The 25,408-nt window shown below is 35.3% G+C and overlaps 1 long non-coding RNA gene across 1 annotated transcript; it reads left to right on the plus strand.

The window, feature by feature from the left end:
- Positions 1-19,592: 19,592 nt before the first annotated feature.
- On the plus strand, positions 19,593-22,873 carry LOC135076972 (uncharacterized). The gene is made up of 2 exons (XR_010258356.1): positions 19,593-21,569; positions 21,843-22,873. It is a non-coding gene; the product is annotated as an uncharacterized LOC135076972 (long non-coding RNA).
- Positions 22,874-25,408: the final 2,535 nt, after the last annotated feature.

Consider the following 25,408-nt stretch of genomic DNA (forward strand, 5'->3'; position numbering starts at 1 on the left):
TAGATGCCCTGCCAAGGTCAAGTTTGACGAGTACAACAGGATCGTGATGTATGAAAGCCAGCACAACCACGCGCCACCTCAGCTTGTCAGAGTCAACGGAAAATATGTCCGACTCTAACGTTCAGTCAGACTTTATCGGAGTATCTACTTTCCTGTACAACCGACTCGACATTTTAAAGAATAAAAAGGAAATTTAAATAAGATGCCACAATTATCTTGAATTTCTCGTTATCCATACTGACTGATGCGTGTCATTTTCTGTAGAACGCAAACCGAGCCGCAACTCGCGCTGTAAAATTGTTATTTTAATAAATGTTTTACATAAACTAGCTGCATTGTTAGTATCGAAAGAAATTGGTATGGATTTTTGCCAACCGAAGGGTTCAATCGAGTCGTTTTCTAATAACTTGATGTTTTACTTAAATCATCCTTCAATGTAATTCTCTGCCAATCACATCTCTATCTGCTATATTATTGTAATTATTTAAATTGTAAACCCTGGTTTTCCTAATATAAATAAATAAAATAAAAAAAACACCACTATTTCCTACAGAAATTGCTTACGAGTTTATGCCGTCAAATGCCAAAGGCAAACGGGATGTCCTCGTGATGGATAGTTACACCTTCAACCAGATTGCAGCGGGCCGCCGATACTTCACCTGCACCAAGCGGTGCTCCTCTAGATGCCCTGCCAAGGTCAAGTTTGACGAGTACAACAGGATCGTGATGTATGAAAACCAGCACAACCACGCGCCACCTCAGCTTGTCAGAGTCAACGGAAAATATGTCCGACTCTAACGTTCAGTCAGACTTTATTGGAGTATCTATTTTCCTGTTCAACCGACTAGACATTTTCAAGAATAAAAAGGAAATTTAAATAAGATGCCACAATTATCTTGAATTTGTCGGTATCCATACTGACTGTTGCGTGTCATTTTCTGTAGAACGCAAACCGAGCCGCAACTCGCGCTGTAAAATTGTTATTCTAATAAATGTTTTACATAAACTAGCTGCATTGTTAGTATCGAAAGAAATTGGTTAGGAAAATTCTTCCAGTGCCATCAGAAGGGCTAGCGTTTAAATCTAGTCGTTTTGTCTACCAGTCTAACGTAGATAATTAGATATCTTTTTACAGTAGGTGTACTTGTTGAAATTTGGAATGCCCATTGCCCACCGGTTTTGAAGTAGGTAGTTTTTAGTGTTCGTAGTAACAATAGATCTTGTGATCTCAAAGTTTAATCTGAAAAAGATACGCTTGAAAGGCAATTTAAATGAATTTTCTTCAACTACTGAATTTAATATCCACCGTTGTTTCGACAGAAATCGCGTACGAATTCATGACGTCAACGCATGGCAAAAGGGATGTCCTTGTGGTAGACAACTACACTTTTAACCAGGTAGCAGCCAGTCGACGGTACTTCACTTGTACGAGACGAAGCTCCAAATGCACTGCCAAGGTCCGCTTCGATGGCCATCAAAGGATCATCTTCTACGAGAACAGACACAACCATCCCCCACGACCACTCTTAAAAGTTAATGGAAGATACGTTAGACTATAGGCATCCATCGTAAAGGTAGCAGGGAAGCGCTGGACGCCGGCCGCTACCAATTGATCAACATGGAAAGCATTGGGGGAGGCCTATGTTCAGCAGTGGACGTCCTATGGCTGAAATGATGATGTTGATAGGCATCCAGGCAATGTCACGCGGTTCCTGGGTGGTCTTCATTGACGAGACACTTGACGCGGTAACCGTGCGGATTCGGTTTAATGGAAATATACGAGAACTGCGCAGTAAATGCGCGATTATCGCTTTATCTGAACCAGGCCCAATAATGACATCAGTATTACTGTAATTCCTTCCATCGGTAATGACATTCTAAATCTCCCCACATACAAATAGCCATATCGCACTATAACCGTCAATCCTCAATCAACCACCAACCACCACAGTAAAAAAATCAAAAATATTTATTCAGTTTAGACCACAAGTGGCACTTATGCTATAATATGTTTTGTAGATCAATAGTGTCTCTGTCCGCTTTTAAGTAACAAGTAATCTGACTTCTTCAGGTCGACCCATTGTTTATTCTGAAACCCGATTAGACTAAATATAAGTAATAATTTATCTAATATAATAATGTATTTTTCTACGAGCTATGTGCAAAAAAAATTGCTCGTAGAGACGATGGCCGTTGGGGCAGAATAGTTCTCGAGTAGCGACCGCGGGCTGGAATACGTAGCGTGGGCAGGCCTCCTACTAGGTGGACCGACGATCTGGTAAAGGTCGCGGGAAGAACCTGGATGCGGGCAGCATAGGACCGTGCATTGTGGAAAACCTTGGAGGAGGCCTTTGTCCAACAGTGGACGTATTTTTTTTATTATGCTATTAATTACAACAGATATTGTGTGCGAATAGATACTCGTATATAGGCGATTTATAACATAGGTATTATTTAGATTAAGACTTATGTAACGAAATATAAAAATATACTAGTCATTTAACTATTATTATTTGTATTTTAGGTGTGTGTTTTCTTTGTTTTATTATACAGGTTATCATTGCTTCTGCTGGGCTACTCTTTAACGCCTTTTATGCTTCAACCACACCAACGTGTGCAGATCGCCTTAGGCCCAGTTTTTTGATTAGTAGTTAAAGTAACTAATTGTTAAATTTTGCTACTAATGGTTAAATATTAACAAAATGTAAACTAATAGTTAAAAAATGTATTAAAATTGAAGCTAAACATTGTTCGAAAAACATTATTATTTCTTATATTTAACCACTTGTCATTTGTCAAATGTATAGAAAAATTATCCATACAAAGTTTCTTTAAACATCGCTATATATATTTCTGCTATACTCCTTTTCATGACTATTTTTGAGTGTTTTATTTCACGTTATTTTATTTTACGTTTCTACGTTATGAAGAAAATAATTTTTAAAAAATCTAAATCAACTTTGTATGGAAAATTTTTGTATAATTATTAGTGATGGGCCGACTGGGTCCGTGGCCGAGTCCCCCAGTATTTGACGCACCCGTGGTGGACGCCCCCAATTTAAATAAATTTAATATCATTTTTTTTTCGGCTTTTGCACTAAGTACAGTCAACGAAAAAAGTTTCACAAGCTAGTTATTATACTAAACTATGCATGTTTGACGCTATTTATGCAATCTGGGAGCAAAATTTTAACCCAAAACCAGCAGTAGTAAGAAACAAAAAACTTTTGTAGGAATTATTTTCATTTCATTAGATTCATTTTTGTGTTTAATTCTACTGGCCTAATAAATATTTATTCGTTTATAAACATTTTTGTGCCTGACTGTACATTTGATTAAAAATTGCTTCAAATCGAATTTAACTGACCGGGGGCGTCGACCACGGGTGCGTCGAAAACTGGGGGACTCGGCCACGGACCCGGCCGACTATGGTCTTTGCCGACTAACCGACTAGCCGACTAATCGGTTTTCAAATTGCCGATTAGTCGGCCGACTAATCGGCAATGCCGATCATTCTAATACCTACTTGTCCGAAGAATAATATCTAGATTTTCTCAAAGAAATATGAGTATCTAAATTCCTAAAGAGATGAATATGACTTCTTGAGAAATGAGATTTATTTAATATGAGAAAAAATAAAAAGCAGCATTACAATCACCTAACAGTACCTAAGGTAGATGTCATAATTTTCGACGGCGGAGGTGACAATATGATCGCCTCTTGCTGGGCTAGGATGCGCGCCGTGATATTATTGTTACTTACTTATCGACGTCAAAATGTATGGGAAAAATTGCGCTTATCACGCCACGCATTCAGGCCCATTGATTCCTCTCCACCATCCACGGTGATGGTCAGCGAGCTAGGGCGTGGGGGTACCCCTGCCTACATAACACGGACTACCACCACCGTCGGATAGGGCCCGCCATACAGGTGGACAATTGCCGGGACGGACTGTGATAGTTGATGGCTTTGTCCGGATTCCCATAGTTCTTCACACTAAGGCGATCTCAGGGGTTATTTATGTGGGTATTCCTCATCCTTCCGATGAGAGGAGCCCCACATAATCCACCACTTCCCCTCAGGATAGGTATGCAATTCCATGCATTTTTTCCCCGAAAAAAAAGTGTCATAATTGTTATATGGACAAATTACATAAACTTTAAACATTTTTGATGATTTCCTAGTAATTTTAACTAATCTTAACTTTGTATGAATTTAGACTGATTGCCAAAATTTTAAATCAGTTGAAACAATAGATAAACGCCCTTGGTCTACCTCATAATCATCTTGGTGATTATGAGTTTTATTTCATTCACATATTTAATTTTGTAATGCGCCGATTATAATCGGCATATTTTGCCGAATAGTCGTCACTAGTCGGCCGACTACAAATGATGCCGAATAGTCGGCTTTCCCGACTAGTCGGCGACTAGTCGGCCCATCTCTAATAATTATTCCAATTTCTTCCATAAACTTTGATTTTTTGACGAATTTCAATATTTAATTACTACATGTGATATATCATTGGAAAGAAGAAAAACTAGATATATTTTTAAGATCATTGGCAATCCATTATTCATTTTTTTTTCTGCTCTTTTTTGGCTGCTCGTAACTAGCTATCTAATCATTATCTGGACCTAAAATTTATTTTATTTGACTAAAAACATATTTTATATTAAGGCCGGGTAGCAGAGAAAATGGCGAAAATGAGGTTTTCATTTTTCATTTTTGAGGTACTAAACAGTAAAATTAAAGGCTAAGATTTTTATTGGGCATAGTTGAGGATATTTTCTAGGGCTATTAACGGATGGAAACACGATTTGATGAAGTTGACTCGATAGAATAAATTCCCAAAGTTACCTCTATTCGTTTTCTATTTATGGTTTTATTTTTAAAATAAGCTATTTGAGATTCTAAATCTTTTACTAAACTAAAGTTCAGAAATAACTTGAGGGCTTTTAACGGATGAAATTTTTATATTGCGTCTTATTTAGTTACTATGTTAAAAAATGTGAAAAAAATCGTCCATGACGGCTTGGACAATCTCAATCAGTCGCGCGGTGGCGCTTACGGAGGACGGACGCGTGTCAGTTTTTTGGCCGTGACAGTTCGCGATTTGTCAATATTTTTGACAATGATGACTTTGATGAGTCACAGTATAATAATATCAGTGTTACTGGAGAAAGCTTAAATTTTTGATAATTAAGAATTATCAATTTTGTCTACCTATTGAAATTTAAATCGTTCGCATCCTTTTAAACAAAGACTCTACTCATGATACATAGTACATTCCTCAAATATGAGACAAAACCAATGAGTTAAAATTACATTTTAATAGTACCTACATACAATCGTCTTACACTCTTTAGAAGAGCACACTGACACAAATAAATAATAAAAAATACTGTCTAAGGTCTGTAGCTAAAGGTCTAAGCTGTAAGATAGAAGAATCTTCTAGCCAAAGAGATGGCAGATGCAGCAGATGTCAACGGATTTAAAACTGGAGTTCATATGACTCCTTGTAGACTTGAGTCTCTAGAGCGTCCCTTCCTCCACCATGCGTAAGAATGTTTCAAAAATACTGTCTAAGGTCTGTAGCTAAAGGTCAAAGCTGCAAGATAGAAGAATCTTCTAGCCAAAAAGATGGCAGATGCAGCAGATGTCAACGGATTTAAAACTGGAGTTCATGAGACTCCTTGTAGACTTGAGTGTCTAGAGCGTCCCTTCCTCCACCATGCGTAAGAATTTTCACAAAAATACTGTCTAAGGTCTGTAGCTAAAGGTCTAAGCCGTAAGATAGAAGAATCTTATAGCCAAAAACATGGCAGATGCAGCAGATATCAACGGATTTAAAACTGGAGTTCATGTGTATCCTTGTAGTTTTGAGTCTCAAGAGCAGTGGTTCTTAACCTTTAAGTCATGAGGGACCATTTTACCAAATTTCTGTCTTGTCAGGGACCACCTCATAATCGGTCAAAACCAGTTTGACTGCAAAAATCAGTTAAAAGTGGTTTTGACCAAGGTGTGCAAGTGCACATCGTGGACCACTTGGAATGCCTCCAGGGACCACCAGTGGTCCGCGGACCACCGGTTAAGAACCACTGCTCTAGAGCGTCTCTTCCTCCACCATGCGTAAGAATGTTTCAAAAATACTAAGGTCTGTAGCTAAAGGTCTAAGCTGCAAGATAGACGAATCTTCTAGCCAAAAAGATGGCAGATGCAGCAGATGTCAGCGGATTTAAAACTTGGAGTTCATGTGACTCCTTCTAGACTTGAGTCTCTAGAGCGTCCCTTCCTCCACCATGCGTAAAAGTTTTCCAAAAATACTGTCTGAGGTCTGTAATAAAAGTCTAAACTGCAAGATAGAAGAATATTTTAGCCAAAAACATACTGTGGTTATAAAGGTGTACCAAGGGTACATGCTACACCTTTTTATTCGATTGTAAGAGTACTGGTTTACTCACAAATCCGTTTTATCTGATTTTCTGAAATCTTTTAATTACACTGGGGTTTATCATTCAAATCAATGACTAATATTTGAACTAATTTGGAAATATTAAGGTCTATCATTGGTATTTTTTTCAAACTTCTGCGTTGAGCCATTTACGAGATCTGGGACATCACAAAACAAACAAACAAAGGACTAATTATCTGCTATACTCTCGACTCTCTAAAGCACAACATTTATAAAAATTTTGCTGCGGTAATGCACTCCAGGTAACCGTGTGTGATGCTCATTGCTCATAGTGATTTTCGATACAGAGCCCCGTACATACGTTATACATAAATTATGGAAAGAAAACACCCAGACCAATACAAACAAATATGTATGCAATTTTAGTATGATATTTTTATTTATTAATAAACAAAAAGACTGAACAAAATTGATGCGTGTACTGATTAATGTAATTAACTACATGCAAAGCTTTGTGAATTGCAACAACTATAATTTATTATTATTATCCAAGCTCTAAATAATCGCTACTACGAGTAACTGATCATAAAATGTTTTTCCAATCGCTCAAGCTCCAGAGGATCTACCGATAGGTCGGGTGACGTAATCTTGAAATTCTTTTAGCCGGCGCGGAACTTCCGGAAGGTCGGGTGACGCCACGCCTCTTTGAACCGTGTTTACTTTGGCAGTTATATTCTATATTTATTCGATTCTAAAATATAGTCCCAAAAATTTTGAAAGTTGTTTTAATTTGTATTACTTGGATATGATTTGTATTAGAAAGTGCTATGAGTGTGACGCTTGAACGGAAGGAAGTCAACCTAACCTAACCAACTGCGTATTTCTAAACTGCGTATTTCTATACTGTGTAGCCGCGAGAGCTCTTTGGCGCGCTGTCTTCGGCGAAGTATTGCGCGCGCAGATTTTGACAGCGCGAAATACCTACTTTAGCAGAAATACCAAGCCTTAATACGAAATAAAAAAATCGGTTGAAAACGCGAGAAAAAAAATTGAATCAGTTTTTAGGTAAAATTTCGGAAAAAAATTACAAAAACAAAAATATCATTTAAAAAAAAGTAGCTCACTTAGGGTCAAATGGGTGAACTTGTATTCTTAAAATGACCTTACCTATACACCCACGAAGTTTGTCTAACCGTCCGCCAAACACCATGTAGATCTTGTGATCTCGAAGTTTAATCTGAAAAGAAAAAAGATAAGCTTGTTTTCAAAGGCTATGACAATGAGTTTTCTTCAACTGCTAATATATACCTTGGTTTTTACAGAAATCGCGTACGAATTCATACCGTCAACGCATAGCAAAAGGGATGTCCTTGTGGTAGAAAACTATACTTTCTACCAGGTAGCAGCCAGTCGGCGGTACTTCACTTGTACGAGACGAAGCTCTGCAAAATGCACTGCCAAGGTCCGCTTCGATGGCCATCAAAGGATCATCTTCTACGAGAACAGACACAACCATCCCCCACGACCACTCTTAAAAGTTAATGGAAGATACGTTAGACTATAGGAAATATCGTCAGTTGCAGGTTCACTTGGGGTAACTGACAAAATACGGTTTTTGAGTTAAATATACAGTTTTTCTTAGTTTTTTCTGCTCTTTCGAATGGTATACGTAAAAAAATTCTAGCTTTAAAAAAATTACAATTACACGGACATTTTCAGGTGTGAACTTTTCAGATTTCCTTCACAATTTTGGTGTAACTGACATTGTAATAATTTTACCAGGTTGAATTGGTGTATCTGTAATAATGTAAAAAATTTGCTACAAAACTTTGCAATTACACTGATTTGCTAAGGTTTATAACATGAAATAAAATAGGAATTTAGAAAGTGTTAAGACATATTACATTATTATTATACCAGCAGTATCAGTTAAAGAAGTTAAAGTTAGCTCAACAAAAAAAAATATTGCAATTGAGCAAACTATCCAGCCACTAGGCGTCACTGCGCGTTGCTAACATTAACCTGTTGTTACTCTGTTACTTTTACTGTTGTAGTACTCATGACCTTAATTTAACATTGCTCTAAAGAGGTGGGAAATTAAATCCATTTTGTTTTCAGTTTAAGTTGCCCCGTAGAGCTAAATACGGTATTGGTAAGTCAAAGCTTAAAAAAATATTCAAATTAATTAGTTTCACAGTAATACTTTAGTAATTTCAATATTTCTGTCTTAAAAAAATTAAACACACATATTTTCTTGATTTTCGTGGCTTTTTTAACATTTTTTAATGAATAAAATAAAAGTTATTTCTAATAAAATTTGAAAAAAAAAATAAAGAAAACGACAAAATTTTATTTTTTTCATGAATTCTCTTATTTTTTAATACTTTTACATAAATTATACAGCAACTAAGTAACCAAATCCCAGAAAATCATCAAATTAATGTAACTTTGGGCAGTACTTACACCAATTTGACCTGTGTTTTTTCCAAAAGTGTGGTCTAAAATTAGTGTAACTGTCAAAAGTACAAAAATACATTGGTGTAACTGCAATTTATTTCCTTAACTAAGACATATTAGATAATTCTTTTTATTTAATCTAAAACCGCGTAGAATTCTAAGCATTTCTGTAAAAACAGATCCAAAAAAGGTTAAATAGGAAAAAAGTTATGTCCGATTTAAGACGAAAAAAAACTTTAAACGGCTCTACTGAAAAACTGTATTTTGTCAGTTACCTCAAGTGAACCTGCAACTGACGATATACAGGTTGGAATTTTGTAATGCCACCTGGAGGGAAAGTACTCTTAATACTGTAGATAGAATTTTTTCCTCAAAGAAAACATTCTTTTATTTTTGAAAAGAAATGGAACTGCATTCAAATATTTACAAAAATTTGCTTGTTACTCCCGGGAATCGAACCAACTAAAATCTGTTAAAAATTTCACCCTGTATTTTTATTGCATGGATCGTTAGGGTTAAGTTAAGGATGATCTCTAACAAACTTGATAAATCAAATGAAAGGAAATCCATGAAATCTTAAATTATTTTAATTATTTACAGAAAATTTTATGGTATGGTGGTAAATTTTCAAAAAAATTTGGAAATCTTTAATGCAGTTCTCTTTTTTTTTTCAAAAATAAAGGAATGTTTTCTTTGAGTAGAATTTTCTATCTACAATACTAAGAGTAGGTACTTTCCCTCCAGGTGGCATTACAAAATTCCACCCTGTATATAGGTTCCGCTCTACCTGTTTGTCACTGCCACTCATACTGATAACTCATTTTGCTAAAAAATGGAAACATCGCAAACTACGGACATGCGGACAGTGAGTAGCCCCGCTGAAATGCACGATAATAAGGTGACATAATCAGTATTATCTGTGGTATTATTATCCATAATAAGTTATACAGGGTGTTTGGCGGAATGTTAGACATACTTCGTGGGTGTATAGATTTTTAGATAATTTCAGTTGATTCCATCAACTGCTAACCAAGTGCAGGCACCTATTTCTTTTTGTAAATAAATTTTCTTTCACCTAAACCTGGATATTACCTACTCATAAAAACATTGTAATTTCGTTTTATTTAGAAAGAAAAAAGAAATAGTTTAAATAAAGTATTTTTGTGTTTCACCATAAATCCCTAATTTTTAAGGAGTCACTTAAATGGTAACACCTAACAGGCATTTTGTTTTCATAGGGGTCACTTAAAATTTAGGGATTGATGGTGAAAACGGGAATTAGTCTCTCACTCGGTAAGTCACACTATCGTTTCTAAATATAAGTAGACGTAATATCACAGAAAACTTCCTTCTAGATTGAAAGAGCTGGGTTATCATTTCAGCACTCCACTACGAGTTCATTCCCTCCACCCATGGCAAGCACTCCATCCTCAAGATTGAGAACCATACCTTTAACCAAGTGACGTCAGATGGGAGATATTGGAGCTGCTCTAAAAGGACTTCCACCAGGTGCAAAGCCAGAGTCCGTTTTGACAGCACATGTCAGAAAATTGTGCTGTATGATCGAGTGCATACCCATGAGCCGAGGAAAGTCCCGAAGACCAACGAAAATTATTTTGCTTTTAATTGTTAGTTGAATGCTGAATAAAGGGTCTGACTTACAAGTGGTACCACGACGCGACATTGTTTTAAATATTATTTGTTAGTTTTTAGAGTTTGTTTTTTGTGTGGGGGTTTTTAAAATTTTCAATTTATACATAAAACGAACCCTCCCCGTCACGAATCACACAAAAATAAGTTTAGATATTCTGTGAAGGTACATTGGTGACGGGCTCAGATCATCTTTCTATGATCTGAGGTGACGGGTAGCTTGATTAAACGGTCAATTACACAGTCCACTTTGATCACCTGGATGAATAAACCGATTAAACTAATTTATTATACCACCACAAGTCATGTTCCATTTCTCAATCTAAAAGTAACTTTTCAGGACTATCCTACGAATTCATCCCTTCAGTTCAGGGGAAGCATCCTATCCTGGTGCTGGACAGCCACACCTTCAACCAGGTGACCTCAGACGGGCGAAACTGGTATTGTTCCGGGAAAACTTCGACCAAATGCAAGGCGAAAGTCCGTTTTGCCGGGAATAAACTAGTGTCTTACGAAAACTACCACAACCATCCGCCTCGTAATCTCATTAAGGTCAACGGGAAATATTATAAAGTGTAAATAAAGATGGCGGGTGAGAAAGAAATTGGTTGTGTCTAGGCCAGCTATTCAAAAGAGATTATTAGTTATAGAGAATTTGGAGTAAGGTAGATAAAACAAACAACTTACAAGATTTCTTGCGCTCAGAAATGTCGTGTCAAACCGCGTCGCCAGAGTAGGTTTAACTTCCTAATTATTATACAAAGTAAGTATGTAGGTACGTGTATATTTAAGCTTAAACATCCACAGAACACTTTGTGGATAGGAGTATAATTTCCAGTCGATTCAATGAACTGATAAACATGTGTACCTACCTGTTTTTTTAAATAAACATTTTTAGAGTAAACATGGATATTATTTCGTTTGAAATAATTCAGTTTTATAATACAAGACGAGCTTTATATATTATAGAAAAAGACATAATCCCATCAAAAACAATACTTGTCAAAAAAACCAAGTCTCGCAACTCAGTTGTTCTACGGTATAAAAAGTTGTGAGATCCATGTAATACCAAGTCCAGGCCAGGAAATCTTTAACGTTTTACATAAATTATTGACTTGGCCATCGCACTAAATAATTTAATTTACACGTGTTTTCATGCGATGGCCAAGTCAATATATTTATGTAAAACGTTAAAGATTTCCTGGCCTGGACTTGGTATTACATGGATCTCACAACTTTTTATACCGTAGAACAACTGAGTTGCGAGACTTGGTTTTTTTGACAAGTATTGTTTTTGATGGGATCTCATTTCTTTTTGTATTTTGTAGACAGCAGTTATGTATCTAGAAAACTGGACCGAAATTTAAAAATTTTACTCGACTTGGCTGGGACACTACCGTGCGCCTTTATATTTATATGGTATTACAAAGTTATTTAAGTAAGTTTAAGTAAGTAGTTAAAAATTTATAAAACTGGACCGAAATTGAAAAATTTTGCTAGACTTAGCGGTTGCACTACCGTGCCCCCAAATATTTTAGTTTTTCCTTAATTCATACACCAAACACTACTTATATTCCAAATTTGAAGCTTCTAGGTCTGCTAGAAGTGCCTTAGAATTTTGATGATCGGTGAGTCAGTCAGTGAGTGACAAAATTAAGAAACTTTGACCCGTTATAATTCTTAAACTACTGGTTCAAATTGAATGAAATTTGAAATATACCGTGTCTTTACAATGCCTGCATAGCTAATGAAAATTCAGCCTTCTAGTTTTATCCACAACGAAGTTACAGGCGGTCGAAAATGGCCTCAATTGCTTCGAGAAAAGGATGGTACGGCCGTGCCGCTTTTTTGCTCGACGATAATACAAGAAAAAGACATAATAAAGAACATTTTGTAGAATTTTTAACCTATAGCATTCTGTGCTATAGCTTCACACCTGGTTGATCACACAGCACATTATCGTTTCCAAATCCAGACGTAGGTATATCCGCAGAAAACTCTCTGCTATCCAGATTGAAAATCCAGGTTTTATAACCAGTGCAGAAATTATTTTCAGAAATCCATTACAAGTTCATTCCATCCACCCACGGCAAGCACTCCATTCTCAAGATTGAGAACCATACCTTCAACCAGTTGATGTCGTCAGATAGGAGGTACTGGACCTGCTCTAAAAGGAGTTCCACCAGGTGCAAAGCCAAGCTCCGGTTTGAAGACAACACATGTAAGAAAATTGTGCGGTACGATCGAGTGCATACCCATGAGCTGAGGAACAAGAAGACCAAAAGTTGTTTTGGGTTTGTTAATGTTAGTTAGCACAAATAGTACCAGTAAGTATGGCTTATTCCACTATTCCCCGTTTTCAATCCCCGTCAACGTAATCAAAGTAATGGGGATTAATGAACTTTTTAGTTCATTATTCCCCATTACGTACCTACTAGTATTTATTATGAGGATACTTACCTACTTACCCCCTTTTCCATACTAAACGTTACTTTATAACACTGTTCAACGAGCGTGTAATTTTTATTAGTAAGGGGGTTATATTTAAAAACTTCAAGCAATCAAACTGTGTATGTAAATGACTAAAATATTAACGATCTCACTCAATAATCAACTTTATAAAATATGAAGCTTGGTGTTCTGTAGTCTTATGTCTTAGATAAAAAAATATTAAATTGATGAACGCGAGCAATCAAAATTCGTAATAAATATCTGATAACAATGATTTCTTTCTTGTTTTCTTGTCGATAAGCTTATTCGCGACGATCTCATAAAGGCAGCAGTAAGCCAGTAAGGCGCTGGATGCAGGTCGCTACCAACCGGCCATTATGGAAATTGTTGGGAGAAGCCTATGTTTAGCGGTGGACGTCCTCTGGCTGAAATGATGATGATGTTGATGCAAAGCTTATACAAGTCAGAAAAGGCATGAGAAAGTTCCTTATTTTCAGGTATTGGCTACTCGTTCGTCCCTACACTGCACGGTAAAAACTATTTGCTCAGCATCGGCGGACACACCTTCAACCAAGTCAAGAGGAGCACCCGGTACTGGTGCTGTTCCCGAAGGATCTCTCGAGGGTGTCCCGCCAAAGTCACGTTTGACAAGTTCCAGAATGTCATCAATTATGAGTTGGCTCACAATCATGAGCCGAAAGTACCTTATTTGACACATTGTTAATGTATGTTAGGTTTTGTAGTAATGAAATTGCAGTATTATAAACTTATTATATCGCGTATTGTTTTATTATGTTACTGATTTGACGACGTTTTGAATTTGATGATGATTTTGAAATGTCTTAATAAGCAATTTTAAAAATCAAAAATGTTATCGTTTTTATTAATAACATCAATAAATTATGTTAATTCGTATTACATTAAAATAAGTATCTCTTTGCTAAACGGTTCTTTTGAAATAATATTTTGTAATTTTGCAAGTAAGTTCCATTGATCTCATATTTATCTTTATAAATAAATTTTTGTACATTTTACTGTGCCTTTTATTAGTCCTGCACTTCCCAGTTACATCAAACAAGATAAATCTTATATTGTATTGTTCGCAGACACCACAGAAACGGTGGAATACTACATAGAGGCAGAAGACGATGCGGACGATAGCGAAGTGCCGGTGTTCGTCGAGTCTGCTTCAGGACGACTGCTGGTAGAATACAAAGGGCATAGATACGGAAAAAGATACAAGTCCAAGCGAGGTACTCGGTGGGTCTGCTCCATCAGCCGGCAGTGCAACGCGTTCCTGCTCCTCAATCATCAGGATGAGATCATCTTGGGCAACACGGTGCATGAACACGAAGCCCCGACGCGGATTGACACGATGGACGAGGATCAAAACGGTAAGTCCGTGCATTTATTGAGATATTCAATGTAAAAGATTAAGTTTCCCAAAAATTTCACAATTTTTTTCACCCCATATTCGTAACCTTTTCACTTCTTAAGTCCTAGTGGTTGACGGACCGAATAGCTAAACCTTAGTACTGATTTACCCAGGTTTTCTTGTAAAATTTTGAAACGATTTCATCCATCTTTCGTAGTTTTTGTACTCCTGTAAATCCTCCATTGTCTTCTGGTAATAAATAGGGGGGTCTTGGAGCCTCTAGGAGGGTGTTTTTCCAGCGGATTTAAATGACCTGCTATAAAAGTCCTTTACCAAATTATTTTACTCCACAGACACGGCAGTGGTGATCACCTCGCGCAAAGGCAAAGAGATGTTGCTCTTCAGGCAATACACTTATCGAAAGCAGTACGAGAAGTTCAACAGATCCCGCTGGGTGTGCTCCAACCTCAAGAACTGTCGAGCAAGCGTGTTCACAGACAATAACAACTACATCACATCCGTGTATGAGCAACACTGCCATCCCCCTCCTAAGTACTACCGCAATCCTTCTAATGTTATTGGAGCGTTGAGGGAACCGCTGATCGTTGAAGAGATAGAACAATAGATCCGAGATTTTGGCACAAATGCGCCTTCATTTGTTTGCTCCAACCTCTGGAACTTTTTAACAGATGAACACTGGTCTATCCGATCAGATCCGAGATTACAGTGTATAATGAGATGTCATTTGTTTGCACAACCTCAAGAACTGCGGCGCCCAGTACACACTACCAACCCCCGCCTAAGTAGGAAGGTTCTACCGCAATCCTCGTTGAAAAGTTTAGGGGTTTCAGAGCACAAATGACGGTGACGGAGTATAAGATAGATAACAGTCATGTATGTTGCGGGATAGGTACATAAAATGTCAGTTTGTAGCAACGTTGATGTGCCGTCGTCTGTTAAATAAATTGTGGTATGTATTTTTAAGCGATAGTATCTTAAAATTATGTAAGAAGACTAGGACTAGCAGTAAAGGTTTAAAAAATCATTTTCACACTTTTGATTTTTGAACCACCTTTGAAGTAAAATACAATATTGGGGACCACTATAACCCTTCAGACAATCACTCTACGTTGTATTAATAAAAGAAATAAATAAATTTTGCATTGTATTGCTAAGCAATTTCATTTTTTGAACGGCGAGTACTTTAAGAACGTAGTTTTATACGAGTAATAATTTGTAAAGATAAGACAGCTTATAATCCATGCTAACACACTTTGGCAAATGTTGTACCTAAGAATACATACAGGGTGACTGGAACGGAATAGCATTATAGCAAATTCACATTGACCTAACTTAACTTTGATTAGGAAAAGTAAGGTACCAAAATTAAATGACCTCCTCTTATTAGAATTTTCTACAGTGGGTTTAGTTCCACTACTTAACTATATTTATTTATTAGATTGGATATTAAAAATTAAAACAGGCATCGAATTACGTGACTTCAAAATAATTTCGTAATTTCGCGTTGCATAAGATTTGTGTTGAATTTTGTTCACAATATTCGAAATTGTACCTACCTAATTGAAAGAAAGCATAGGACTTTGTAGTTTCTTAAAATACATTAATTTGTTGGTGGCAAATGTTAAAGTATGTAATTTATGAGATCATTGGCAAATAATTAATACCTATCATGATAGTTTGACTTTTTTGATTAGCAAGTAGCTACTTACCTATATCTATTGGCGCGGAGTATGTAAATACGTAATTATACCTAACTCGAATTAAATTAATTTTGATAAAATACTGATGTTTAAAAAAAAATAGGATAAAAATATATCTATTTATGTACATAATTGACTAACTAACACAATTGTCGCAGTAGTTGTAAACTTAAAACGCCAGAGGTCGCGGGTTCCATTCCCGCTCAATACTATGTTAGTGTGCTTTGTCATAATAATATGACGTGTTTTATTGCTTTGGGTGTTAGCTATGTGTAGGTATATTATGTATGTATAATGTTTATTGTATTTATTCAAGTCAAGAATATTAGATTGTAATGCCACGTAATGCTTTTGATTTTTTGGTTTAAGTGACATTAAAAATGTTGTACTACCTACTTTACTTTTGAAGTACAGGTGTGCATATTTCCTCAATATTTTAAGTGTATAATAAAAAATTAAGAGGATTTTTTTTACCTTATCTGATGATTTTATTCTCACGATTTCAAGAAAATGTGTATATGATGCATGTCTTCGCTATAGTGCCTGTGTGAATTATTTTGACAAACATTCATGATTAACTTATTTTTTCATGAATATCAAAAACCAAGATTTTTAAATAAAAGTTGTAAACAAAATTACGCTTTTTATTAAGTAGTCCTATAAATTATTCTTTTTTAATCCTTGCTTCAAAACACAAGTATTTTTTCTTCCCCCAAGGATCTCCACACAACGATCAAACGTAAGGGTCAGTTTCACTGATAGATATAAGGAAGGTACTTATATTAAAGTTTAGAGATTTACATGCCACTAATTTTAGATTTTTTTGAAATAAAAATTAGTTTTTTTTTACAAATAAAAATTGAAAAATCGGATCAGTTACTTAACCAATGGAAAACATCAAAGGTGTAAAGCGTGCGCTAGGTGTGGTGTACGATCTTCCGCTAGGTAGGTATTATTGCTCATAATGTTTAGTGTTTCAAAACACAAAATTACTTCTCCTATGTAGGTAATCACAAAAAGTTTCAACGGTTTAAAGATGAAAAGCAAGACTGATGCCCGTATTCACAAACAAATGCACAAAATTCTTGCATAAGTAAGTGAAGCAGCAAATCGAACGCACATCGTTGAATAGAGCTCTTTGGTTGGTTCATGTGTCACCCTGTGCGTCCACGCGCACTGTGAGACCTCATAGTAGATAATGTTTGTGAATACGGGCGTGAGTTACTATCACGTGAGTAAAGAAACATATTTTACTATCGCATTTGTAATAAGTTAAATTTAACCCTTCCAGACGCCGTAGTGGTAGAAGTGTTGTCAAAAAAAGGCCGGCCACTGCTACTGTACCAGAATTACACGTATGCTAAGTACAGCAACCCCACCAAGTTCGGCTGGCGCTGGTATTGCTCGAGGAAGAAAGGTTGTCGAGCCCACATAGTCACTACTACCGATCACGAGGTCCTGGCGATAGCAGGTGACCACAACCACGAACGTTTAGCCGAAGACTCCGTTGATAAGATCAATAGATTGCTTTAACAAATGCGTGCCAATCGGAATTAGTAGAGTAAGGCTGGGTTGCACCATCTTACTTTCAACTTTGACAAACGTGAAAAATCTGTCAATCTCCATACAAAAAACACCGGTTATCGTTAAAGTTACGGTCAAAGTTATGTGGTGCAACTCAGCCTAAGATTTTTTTATTATTAAATAATTAAATACCTAAACTTTTTTTAAAGTTAGGTAATAATATCCAGAAGGATACAAAATTCTACACAAGCGGAACCGGGAGTTCTGCAACCTTATTTATTAGTAAACTTAGATTAATCTAAGTTAGCAAATAAATTAGCAACCAGTTAATAAATTGAACAATAACAATGCTACTTAGTTGCAATAAAAATATTTACCCGGATAGAAAACCCTAAAGGTAGCATTCGGATCAAGACGACCGCGACGCGAGACCGCGACTCGAGACCGCGACCGGCGACCGCGACCCACTGCTTTATCAGTGTTGCCAGAAGGTTACTTTTGTAACCTTTTAGGTTACTTTTTAACTGCATTGGTTACTTTTAGGTTACACTAATGAAAAGGTTACTTTTAGGTGATTTTTCAAAAATAATTGTAGAATTAACTGTTACAGGTTATTTAATAAAAAATATTAATAGTGACAATTTAAAAATTATGTCATAAGTCATAACTGCATTTAAACATGAATTTGATTTATTATTTGTTAAAGAAAATGAGTGTTAGCGAATGTTTTTCGATAATAAAACGCAAATCCATGAAACGGTTTTATACGAGTATAATACGAACCTCTCACTTTTCGGTCTTTATGGAATGGTCAAAATTTCGAATTTAGGTAAACGATTGATGATGTGTACAATGAAACGAAAATGAATACAATTGCATTTTCCATTCATGAACAACACAATCGCTCCGCACGTATGAAGGTTACTTTTTATGCTAAAAGGTTACATTTTTTTATATTTCTGGTAATTTCTGACAAGACCCCACTGGCAACACTGTGCTTTATATGAATTAATAGGAAGTGCTGACGGATGCAAGCGACCGAGTCGCGCGACGTGTGGGCGTGGCCTGCCGGCTACTTGCGTCGCGCGACTCGGTCGCTCACAAGGCAGTGCCGTGGCGCGACAGATGCAAAATGGCCGTGTTTTCTTCGCACGAAGACGAAATTTTAATAGAATTAGTAAGTAAAAACGCACCTGTATTCGATACGAGACTTCAAGCTTATAAAGATAATACTGTGAGAGACAATATTTGGGAAAAAATTGGAAAAGCATTAAATAAAACAAGTAAGTTCAAATGATACATATTTTTATTAGAAAAGGTACTTATTTTTATTGTTTACAGATGGATGGAATACAACCGTTTAGTTTAGTAACTGCAAACATACTGAGTTTCGTATGGGTCGCACGACTCGTGTCGCGAAGATTCGTAAGTAGCTGTCGCCCTGCGACCTGCGACCGGTCGCCGGTCGCGGTCTCGGGTCGCGGTCTCGCGTCGCGGTCGTCTTGATTCGAATGCTATCTTAAGTGAAACCATGGCATATGATTGGTACTTATTTTATTCAAAATATCAAACTTTGATACAACATCGATTGTATAAACTAATTAGTAATTAATTAAGGGTACAGTCTCATTATAAAGAAGCTGCAAATTATCCAACGTACCAGTGTCTTCAGTATTGATAATTATTTTTTACAATAAATAATACTTACAAATAAATGAGAAAAATATGTTCAGTGTTTCCATCTTATTTTATTACAATAGCAACATTGTTCATCGGTCCCTCCATTTTTCTTTTTAGGTACATTTATTTAGATTTTTAAATTCTAAAATATTTGAACTGGCAGTAAAATAGACAAAATAGTAGACATAGGTACTTGGGTATGACATAAACAATTTATCACCCTTTTCTTAAAAGAAAAAAAAAACAGTATTAAAATTATTTTCAAAATAAAGCTTAAATTGATAAAGAAAACAAAAAAAGTATTATTTCACACCAAATATAAAACCAATTTAAAAATAAAACCTTAAATCAATAAATTGAGACAATTATTAAATTATCTAAGATGGCAATGAGTATTTTATCAGTCTTAAAGTAATTCTATTATAGCTAAAAATTAATTACCATTAATTTTGCATCAATGCAACTCAGTCCTTAATATCAGTCTTAATTGTTTTTGTAAAAATATTAAGGTACTCAAATCATGAGGTAGCGAGATAAATTATTCTTAATTGTTTTGTAAAAATATTAAGGTACATCATGAGGTAGCGAAATAAATTATCAGTCTTAAATTAAAACTATACAACTTTAAAAGACCCATCATTACGACGGTAAAATCCTGGAGCAGGGTGATTGTGAATTTTACGAACTCTCTTGATAATTTGTCCTTCTCGATGGACTTCGGTGGTAACATCTACATGACAGCCAGTCTTGGTGCGTGAAGTGCAGTACCATTGTTTTTTTCCGTATGCCAATTTGTTCTTCAACCGAAATGCAAAGCCATTGTGGACTAACAGTAAGCTGCCCTTCCGGGTTGGTATGAAGTTTGCCACTGTAACAAATAGGTATATATTTTTCAGTAAACATATAAACAAAGAAAAACAACTATAAATCTAACTTAGATAAACTAATTTATCTATGAATGAAAACGGGAAAATAAAACGAAGAACCCATCAAATTTTTATGTTTATTCTTAGATGCCTTTAGCATGAAAAAGAGACAGCCAATTGAAGTGTGATTAATGAAATCTACTATCTAGGTACGTTTATCTCAAAATTTTCTTTAATGTTTATAATCACAGTCAGCCACATAAACTTATTAAACAGGATTGGCGCACAATCTTCAAAACTATAGGCTCATGTGGTAAACAAATCGAATTTACGTGTTCCACGTGTTTACTATTTGGTTTATAACTTCACAGCACTCATCACATCACTAAAAACGACTCCTCTAACGTTTTTGTTTAGTAATATTATTGTTTGATTGATCAATTAATTAATGAAACATCTATTGTGTGTTACACTAATCCAGTCAAATAAATGAAGTAAACAGAAAAAAGAATGAACGAAAGGAATGATGTACGATGACGCTGACTGACGGACGCCGCCTCGGTTCGTCGTCCACAGATTACACAGACCTATCCAAAAAGACGCGCGCCCGCGCTGCCATCTCCGTTTCATTACGCACAATCACAATAGAAGCTAGTTTATACAAATTAAATTATTGCAAATAAAAATTTGCGTTTATTTTAATGTTCTTTTTTAGTTTGAGTTTTGAAAATAATTTATGATGAAGGAACATAATTTAGTAACATAAAATTAATAACACAATTTTATTCATTTAGTTGAAAAGAAACGTAGTAACTAAAAGAAAGATTGAGATTTAATGAAAACAATACACCAAAATAAATTAGACCCTTAAAATGAAAACACTTTATGTAGGAAAAATAGTCGGCGCTAATTGGACAACGCGGCCGCGCTAATCCTAAACATCCAATTTAAAAAAATATATAAGTCAGTGTCAAAGTGACTTGTCAAGTTGTCATTCAGTTGTGTTACTACTTGTCGCATGTTTGTACGAAGAGAAAAAATGGAAGATTGTTCGATGGACATGTAATTAATTTAATGTTGAAGTGTATTTGACTTTAGTGGATGCAGTGTACGTTGTGCGTGTTAGAAGTGACGTGTAAATAAACATTCATTCCGTGATCCTTGGATAAAGTGCTGTTTTCATTGCTTGAAATACACGTCAAAAAGTGAACTAAGTTTCTGGATCAAAATTGCAAAACTTTTAAAGCTCATAAGTTACATAATGATAGCGTCCAATTACAGGTCCTTACTCGTAGAACTGGACCAGAAAACTTAGAATAGTAGTTTTAACTTTGTTTATAAATATTTCATGAACTTTAGACAACAAAGCTACAATCACTAGTTTGGATCAACTTAACAATGTTTTACTATTCATTTATTCATTAGTTTAGGTATTTACTTATTTATGTTAACCAAAAATAAATGTTTTATGAGAAGTTTCTAAAATTATTTATACAATTACTAAACTACTAACTTATCAATTATGATTGCACTAACCTCTTAGAATTTTTTAGCAAAATCTCAACAGTTATAACTTCAGAACACACATTTATCATATTAAATAATTGTAACATTCTGTTGTTTTATTTCCCTTCACTGCCAACTTATTAGATGCTAAGTGAATATTATATTTTCGTTATCTTACATAAAATTATTATTTTCAGGTATATTCATAAACACAAGAGGCAATTCCAAGTTATTTATTTACCAGAATCACACATTTAGATTTATGTACAAAAAGGCATATGGCAGTCAGCTGTGGTACTGCTGGTATTTCTTCAGCCGGTGCTGTCCAGCGAAGCTCCGAATCAACAATGCAGGAAAAGTTACCGAGAGCATAGGACGCCACAATCACGATCCACCAACCTGCTGGATGACACCGGACGGTAAATCGTACAGTCTTCCACCGTTACCCGATAAGAATTCACAGTAGTTTATAAAATTTTGTAACTAATTAAAGTATTTTCAATGCCTTTTGTGTTTCACTGCCTTTTTTATTTGTTGTGAATAAACTGCCTACTTTTATTTATATTGAGATTGTATTGACAACCCATATTTTTTCTTTTAAGTTTTAGTATTCATGTTAGATGATAGCTTGAGTTATAATGCAACTTAAAATATTTCAATGTGCACTTTACTTGTATTCCACACTTAAATGTTCTCAAACTGTATTACAATTAAATGTAATTTAACAGCAATAATGTAAACGATGATGAAAACAAAAACATCTGACTATTCACTAATATTTTATGCATATATCTTTTACATAAAAATATGTCTGGTGTTTTGGTATTTAAGGTGATTATGCTAAAATATTAGTGATTAGATAATTTTAAGGTACCTATTTAAGTAGAGATTCTTATTTTTTAGATTTTATTTAATTGTATTGTAGCCGATGTCCAAGTGACTCATTTGGAATAAAGCTTTAATTCCTTGTAACCCCTCAGGTACAACCAAATATTTATACTGCATTTGTGAGTTTCAACTTGAAAAGTAAGAGACTATTTTCCTTTGTACATATTTTAATCGAAAATTGAATAATGTTACTACTACATATTGTAGGTTAATTTAAAGTATATTTTATAGTTTATAACAGTTATATTGTAGTTAAAATTATATAAATTTTAATATTGTAGTTATTGATATAGCTAGTATATTATTTTCCAAATTGTTGGAATAAAAACAATCAGTACAGCATGTGACTATTTTTTAAAAGAACAAGCCTATTTTATGAAATCCTATTAATTAACAATGTTGGAAGAATACTTTAGGTAGGTAGCTCAAATAATGTAGAATTAGGATGCTAGGAAAGGTTACAAATTAAAATTATAATACTCATCCCTTTTTTAAACTCACCAAAAAATAATTTCAAACTCAGATTTATTCATGCAATATTTCTGTCTATAAGAATTGCATGCATGACGTAGGCAGATAAGAACGCAAATCACCGGCTCTACTAAGAAATACAATATCTACCTACTTATTCAGTATGGGAACTTGTATTGGTCATTTTTGTATGGTAGGTAGGTACGGAACAGCCGATTGAATTTTTCGCAATTTCGCTATCGTTTCCGTAAAAAGATACCTGTTTTATCGATATCGATATTAGGTTGCGCAGTAGTAAGATCACTATTTCAATGTCATCCTGCACGTTTTGACCTTTGGATTGTTGTCCTCAAGCATTGAAACGAGTGTGGCTTAGTGGTTCGCACTTGGCATACTGGAGTACCTACCTACCTGTTGCACATTCGAGTCCCGCTGGTCCAAGGTGTTCGTGTTTGAGCAGTAAAATCAATCTTTATTGTTTCATTCATACTTATAGTGACACCCTATGTTAATATGTATTTTACTTTTTTTACATCCTGTTCATAATTACAAAATAACAAAAAAATCGAACTGCATAAGGCGGGAATCGAACCTACGAATCTAGAGAAGTTACTCTAATCGCTATAAAATTTTAATAACTATTCTATTCGTACCATACCAAGTTCAGCTTAGAGACATTATCTCAATGCTTACTAAAAAACATAACCCTCTTTCTGGCGCAGTCGGGTAAAAATAAGAATGCAACTTGCAAGACGTGACGTCACGAGTGCTTAGGTAGTCTACACGCGTAATTTTATTATTTCTCGCAATTAGTGCAAACACGTCATCGATAGGCTTGACTTAAACAAACAGAAGCGTGGGTAATAAATAATAATTAAAACGGAATTTCTTATTAATCGTCCTACGAACAATGATCACTTATAATGTATTACGCGTCGTTAAAGTGCAAAGTGCAACTGATTTGTAATGCGGTAAAAACAAAGTGTTTTTTGTCAGGGTCACGGTCGTCATTTGTTTACCATTTAATTGGTCTGTGGTAGGTAAAAAGTTAAAGTTATTTGTTTTTATCTTTTCTATCATATACCTAACGTGATAAAGATAAAATGTATGAATAGGTATCAGTTTTTTCATCGAAGTTTTGGACTTTGGACTTGCCTCTACTACTCCGCGCTTGTGATGTTTAAATATTTAAAGTATGTTATGTAGGTACCTAATCTCATTTGTAATTGCGTAATGTACTGTTGATGACAAATGTTATTTAATATTTTTGATTAAGTAGGTAGGTATTTCCCTTTAATTAAGTAACAATATTCATTTTAAATAACTTGAAAAAAACCAATTGCCGTAGGAATCGAACCCACGACCTTTCGCATGCCGGGCGGGCGACTGCTCTCAGTTCTCACCATCTGAGCTACTTAGAATTTTTTTACCAAGTTGTTTAAATTTAGTTTGACACTAGAAACATCTTAATAGCAATTACATAATGTCACGTCGATGACGGAATGTCCAGCTACGTTCGACAACGTTGTTGTTTGTCTTCACTTCAGTTCCAAGTGACTCATTGCCGGACTACACCTGCGGTTATAGGATCCTGTCTGAGTTACTAATTTGTTTTTGTATTTTATTCACAAATTACTAATTCTTTTTGATAAAAAAACAACTACCTTACAACATGGTAGAGTGAACTGCGCACCTCTCTGGAATGCGACCTCGCACTCATCCACCCCACACCAGAAGAGCATCGATATGACGTCACGGCTGCCAGGTGCGCAGTTAATTCGACTGGTTGTACAAATAGTTAACTACACGACTACGAACATATTTTTACGGATTCGGATTGGACCTAGTGCGAAGCCGCCCTTGCTCATGCCTATTCTTCATTCTTATTGAAAGTTAGTAGGTGACTCATTTATAGGCTTGTTCGATTAAATTATACTTTTTTATTACATCAACAATATTGCCAATTTTATTTTAAAAATGACATCGTTATTTTAAATATCCATAGGCTTAGTAACGTTGAAAGAGCGTTTTTAGTGATTAAATTGTTTTTACTGTGCAATTAAAAGTATGTTTTATCAAATTATGAAATAAAAAACACATTTTATACAATCAATTGAATCTTTTATTTCGCAATTCCCAATATTAGGTTCGTTCGTTTCAGCCAAATGACGTCCACTGCTGGACAAAGGCCTCCAAGGTTTTCCACAATGCACGGTCCTGCGCATCCAGGCTCTTCCCGCGACCTTTACCAGGTTACTAAATTAGATTTCATGATAACTAGGTGTAGTTCTAGACTGCACGTAGGAAATTAGTCAAGAGCTATTGTGATACGAAACCATTATGACTTACCTACCTACTTATTATATCTGTATCTTTATTCATCGATAAAATCAGATAAATGTCA

This window comes from Ostrinia nubilalis, chromosome 12 (assembly GCF_963855985.1).
Source record: "Ostrinia nubilalis chromosome 12, ilOstNubi1.1, whole genome shotgun sequence".
Lineage (NCBI taxonomy): Eukaryota > Metazoa > Arthropoda > Insecta > Lepidoptera > Crambidae > Ostrinia > Ostrinia nubilalis.